Source organism: Pongo pygmaeus, chromosome Y, assembly GCF_028885625.2.
Source record: "Pongo pygmaeus isolate AG05252 chromosome Y, NHGRI_mPonPyg2-v2.0_pri, whole genome shotgun sequence".
In the NCBI taxonomy this organism is placed as follows: domain Eukaryota; kingdom Metazoa; phylum Chordata; class Mammalia; order Primates; family Hominidae; genus Pongo; species Pongo pygmaeus.
In genome coordinates this window covers 10631382-10637650 of record NC_072397.2, presented here as the reverse complement: position 1 = coordinate 10637650, position 6269 = coordinate 10631382, and positions in this window count along the sequence as shown.

The following is a 6269-nucleotide window of genomic DNA, read 5'->3' as shown; positions in this document are numbered from 1 at the left end:
TGAGCTTGGGGGGGACGCAGTTTACTCTAAAAGTTATTTTTCGCCAACTTTAAAAATACTTAACAGAAGCTCTGAAGGGGCACGATTTCGCAGCCTTAAAAAAAAAAAAGCCAGTCGTAAGAAATAACCTATATGATTCCTGTGACTGTGACATGTTGTATTGTAAAATCATGATTTAAGAAACAAATAATTCGTCGTTCTGAATTAGAGCCAATTTCACAGGTTTGAGAATGTATTAAAATCGTCTGTATTGTAAACTTTGAAAGGGTAGGTTTTATGGGACGTGAACTGTAAATTCAGTACCTTGTTTTGGATTAACTTGAGGTGATGGTTGCACAACTCTGTGTACGTCCCTAAAACCTCCAAAACAATTCGCTTTTAAAAAGGTGAACTAGGCTATGTAAGTTGTACCACGCTCGCGTGTGTGTGGTCACAGCTTTATTGAGGTGGAATTGCTATACAAAACACAACCAGCCAAATGGACTTCCTTAATGTGTACCGTTTGACGAGTTTGGACACAGGCATAAACCCACGGAACCACCATCACACGAGGTAGTAAACATCTCCATCACCTCCAAAAATTTCCTTGTGGTATTTTCTAGGTATTTCTTTTCTTTTTCTTTTCCTTTTCTTTCTTTCTTTCATTGTGTTTTTGAATGAGGCAGGGTCTGGCTCTGTCGCACAGGCTGGCGGGCAGGGGCACCATCTCAGGTCCCGGCAGCCTTGACTTCCTGGGGGTTGAGTGTTCCTCCCACCGCAGTCTCCCACAGTGCTGAGACCCACAGGCACCTGCCACCACTTTACCGAATTTTTTCTTTTTCTTTTTTTTTTTTTGAGACGGAGTCTGGCACTGTCGTCCAGGCTGGAACGCGAAGGCGCGATCTGGGTTCACTGCAACCTACACCTCCTGGGTTAAAGCCATTCTCTTGCCTCAGCCTCCTGAGTCGCTGGGATTACAGGCGCCCACCACCAGGCCTGGCTGTTTTTTTTTTTTTTTTGTACTTTTAGTATAGACAGGGTGTCACTGTGTTGGCCAAGCTCGTGTCAGACTGCTGACTTCGTGAACCACCGACTGCCTCCCAAAGTGCTGGGATTACAGGCATGAGCCACCAAGCCTGGCCTCTGGCTTTTTTTTTCTTTTTCCTTTAACTGTAGAGAGAACACAACACAGTAACATCGACAATTTTTACCAATTTGTAAGCATATAACAGTGCCTAAAATTTTTTGTTGTTGTTTTGTCTTTGCATTCAATTCCTTGGTTCAAGTCTACACACAGTGTATGTGCCAGCTAGCAAGACAGCAGGCTGGAATAGATCTGAACTCCACACTCTTTGCTCTATACTAGTATTCACCTCTCCTATTCTGAGACTCCTAGACTCCTTTTGCCATTCCTTAGGTCCCCTTGCTGCTTTTGTGGTAGGAGTTATTAAGAAATTATTTTAGGCAAATAGAGAGGAAAAGTTTTCATTTCTATTAAAGCTGCTCCAGAAATTTTGCTCGTCTAGAAGGAAAGCCTGGGCTCTTAGAGCTTTGGCTGTTAGAGCTTGGCTGGCAACCTTTGATATGCAAATGCAGGTCATTAGAAACTGGGTCCACCCAAACATGGAGATTCCTGTGCCCTCTTGCCCTTGCCCTACACGTTCCTGGCAATATGGCCACCCCCACATATCCGCACGTGTGTAGAACATCATGGCGTCCTTCCTTTGCATATTAAAAGACTAGAGTAGGTGGGCCCACTTTTTCATGGGCTAAGTGAATGACCTGCCTTGTCAAACCAATCCACTATGCCCTATGCAAATCAGACACTGCCTCCTCCAGCCTCTACATATATCTGGCTTGTTTCCTCCCCAATTGGGTTCCATCTCTTGGCTTTGGAGTCCTCCCTCCCTCTGTTGTCTGTACAGGGGAGCTTCTTCCTTCTTTCTTCTTTGTTTCTTGCCTATTAAACTCTCTGCTCCTTAAAACAACTCCACCTGTGTCCTGTTGTTTTATCTAATTCAATGTGAGACAAGAGCTCTGGTGTTCCTACCCTGGTCAGAGCCCTATCAATTTCAGTTCCAGTCTTGGACAGCCCTCGGAGAGCCCTTAACCTTAATTGGGCTGGTTTCTTCCACTCTCTGTGGCAGACAACGCACTTTTCTATTCTTTTCCCCATCATTTTCCTTTTTTATTGTTCTCCCCCAAAAAAGCATTCACTCCTCCAGATATAACAATGCTGAATAGTGCTCTCTGACTAAAACGGACTTTTCTGATTGAATCATTTTCAGAAGACTGTTAGTCAAATACATATGTGGGCATGAGGAGAGCCCTTACCAGCCAAATTATCCTTGTTAAACTCCAATCCACAAATGGTAGGGGAGACCCATTTGAGTAATAATAAGATTTCCTGCACAGCTGACTCTGCATGGATTACTGTTTCTCCATTGCAATTCCCCTGTCTTGATAAATCAGCTCTGTCTATGCAGCTGGCAAGGTGAACCTGTTGGATGGTTACAGAGCTGCCCGTCGGTGGCCTCCCAGAGCCTGGCGACCTGCTGCTGCCCCTCTGGGAGGAAGCCAGGCAGTTTGTGCTGATCTTCCAGCCACTGGCCTTCCCCTGTCCCTGGACAGTGGCAGCTCTGCCTGGCCCTGAGCTTCCCGCAACTGCTGCCCTGCTGTCCTGGTTCCCCCGGACCTCCCAGCTGCCTCAGCACATCCTGGGTGCTGCCGCTGCTTGGCTGCCTAGGTAAATGTGTGCTCCGTCTGCGGGTTAAGACCTGCTCAGTGCCCAGGTGAGGACATAGGGCAGTTGAGTTGTAACTAGATCGGTGCCTGAGTGATGGCTCACCACCCTCCGGCTGGATCGGGCTTCTGAACACTTGAAGCACAGAGAAAAGGGAAGCAGAGGCGCTTCCCTCGGGACCAGACTGAACGAGTAGGTAATTTTTCCATGCAAAATGGTAGGTAAAAATTCCTGTCCATGTGAGGTTCGGTCTTTAAAAATCCATTCATTGTATTTCTTAATAGGAAAATTTCAGACAGTGCAGCTGAGCAAAAATTGCACCAGGGAGAAACTCACAGTTAACAGTGTGTGTATGTGCATGCTTTTTTTTTTTTTTTTTTTTTTTGGTGGAAACTGGCTCTATCGTCCAGGTTGGAGTGCAGTGGCGCAACTGTGCCTCACTGCAACTTCCTCATCCCAAGTTCAAGCGATTCTCCTGCCTCAGCCTCCAGAGTGGCTGGGACTACAGGCATGAAACCTGACACCTGGCTCAATTTTGTATTTTCAGTAGAGAAGGGGTTTCACCATTTTGGCCAGGCTGGTCTCAAACTCCTGACTTCAGGTGGTCTGCCTACCTGGGCCTCCCAAAATGCTGGGATTATAGGATTGAGTCCCCAAAAATTCTTTCCTCTTTTGCACCATATATTTCCCGCATGTTCTGTGACCTTAAATCCCCTCCCTATCCAGGCTTTTTGGGCTTGGTTTTTCCACCATAGGTGTGCAAACTGCAGCCCACGAACAAAATCTTGCCCATATTCTAAGGCCCGTGAGCTAAGAATGGTTTTACATGTTAGGTTTTTGTTTGTTTGTTTGTTTTGAGACAGAGTCTCATTCTGTTGTCCAGGCTAGGATCGTAGTTCACTTCAGCCTCAACCTCCTGGGCTGAGACTACAGATGCACACCACCACACGTGGCTAATTTTAAAATTTTTGGTAGAAATGGGATGTCACTGTGTTGCCTAGGCTGGTTTCCAACTCTTGGGCTCAAGAGATCTCCCACCTTGGCATTCTAAAATTTTGGGATTACAGGCCTGAACCACCTCACCTTACCTCAAAATGTTTTTAGAAACCAAAAGAAAAAAAAATCCTGGCATGTGAATATACATGAAACTTAAAAATTAGTGTCCACACATAAACTTTAATGGAGAATGCAGCTATATTGTGCACTCCAGCCTGGGTGACAGAGTGAGACCCTGTCTCAAAAAATAAAAATAAGTAAGTACAGAAGTTCTTCCTCTGTCACTCATGCTAGAGTGTGATGGTGCCATCTTGGCTCACTGCAACCTCAACCTCCCAGGCTCAAGGAATCCTCTTGCCTTAGCCTCCCAAGTAGCTGGGGCTACAGGTATGGACCACGCCTGGCTATAGCCCACATTCCTTGACTCATGACCTCTTCTTAGCAACAGTGGTTTAGGTCCTTCTTATCTCTTTGGTTCTCTGCAGCTGACAGTCTGCTTTCCTGGATTCTGGCAGTTACATTGGGCCAACCCAGACAATCCAGGATAATGTCCTCATCTCAAACATCCTTAACTTCACCTGCAAAGTCTCTTTTGACATATAAGGGAACATATTCACAGGTTCTAGAGATTAGGACAGGGACATCTTTAGGGAAACTTATTTGGGCTATCACAAGTGTTTGTCCACTTTAACTTACATACATAGTTTTATCCAGCTGTGATGTGTGGTGGCTCACACCTGTAATCCCAGCACTTTGGGAGGCTGAGGCAAGAGGATGCTTCAAGCACAGGAGTATGAAATAAGCCTGGGCAACATAGCAGGACCCCATCTCTACTAAAAATAAAATTAAAAAAAAAAATAGTGGTGCATGGTGGTGTGCACTTGTTGCCCTAGCTATTTGGGAGACTGAGGGAGACGTGTCACTTGAGCTCAGGAGCTTGAAGTTACTGTGAGGGCTTGTAATGCTACTGTACCCCAGTATGAATGACAGAGAGTAACCCTGTCTATTATAAAGAGAAGAAACACCCCCATAGTCTTGTCTCTTAGATCAGCAGCCTCCAACCTTTTTGATAGCAGAGACCAGTTTCATGGAAGACAATTTTTTCCCCATGGATTGGTGCTGGGAATGGTTTTGGATTGATTCATGTGCATTACCTTTATTGTGTACTTTATTTCTGCTAGTATTACTTTGTAATATATAATGAAATAATTTTTCACCTCACCATCATGTAGAATCAGTGGGAGCCCCAAGCTTGTTTTCCTGCAACTAGACAGTCCTATTTGGGAGTGATAGGAGAGAGTGACAGATCACCAGGCATTAGATTTTCATTAGGAACCCACAACTCAGATTCCTCACAAGTGCAGTTCACAAATAGGGTTCTCAATGCTATGAGAATCTAATGCCACTGCTAATCTGACAGGAGATGGAGCCCAGGTGGTAGTGCGAGTGATGGGGAGTGGCTGTAAATACAGATGAAGCTTCACTTGCTAGCCTACTGCCTACCTCCTGCTATGTAGCCCAGTTTCTAACCAGGCCATGACCTATACTGGTTCATGTCCTGGGGGTTGCGGATACTTGCCTTAAATTAATCACAGTTCCAAGCTTGATTTTATGTAAAATCTTCTTCATCCAAACAGGGCCTGTGGGACTAGGCCCCAGAAGGGGCACAGGCAGGGACATTACACTGCTTCTTGTATGTTGCCTTCTCAAGGTGGTCACCCCCATGTGGGCAGGGATCTTCGTGTCCCCAGAGCCTAGAACAGGCATGATCTTTGCTCAGTAAACATTCAGCCAATGTACACTGAGTGAGACATACTGTGCTGCTACAACTCTATTATTCTTTAATTGAGATATAACTTAAATACTGTAACAGTCACCTTCAAACGCCTGCAGTTCAGTGGCTTTTAGTGCCATCTGCAGAGTTATACGTCAGTTAGCTCCACTACTAATAGTTCCAAAACATTTCCTCCATCCCAAAAAGAAACCCTGTACCTATTAGCAGCAACCCCGATGCCAGTGGAATCATACAATATGTGCACCTTTTGTGTCTGGCTTTTCACTCAGCATTGTTTCTGAGGTTTACCCACATAGCAGCATACATCAGTAGTTCATTCCTTTCAACTGGACATTACTTTTGCATGAGCTGACGGCCATCCTTTAAGTTAAGGTTGAAGGAAGCCTCTCCTATCACTGGCACCTCTTCCTCTGTACAAAATGTACACCCGAAGGCAATTCCCAGAGTGATGGTGCTGATGGTCCAGCACATGTCCCCACCCTCCCTGAGCATAGGATGCTGGTGAATCCCACTGCTGGGGACTTCTGGTTGTCCTCAAATTGAAGACAGCCAGGCACGAAGGGTAGGCCCAGCATTGTGGGAAAGTGGAGGCAGGCACGGATGGCCAGCCTGCCCTGAAGAGCAGCATAGAAGCAGAAAGCAGCCAGTCCTGACGTCTGCCCAGCCCTTAGCATAATGGCACAGGCAGGCTGAAAAGGATTTTCTTGTTCACCCCACTGAGAAAAGCAACCCACATCTCTGAGAAAAGTATCTGGC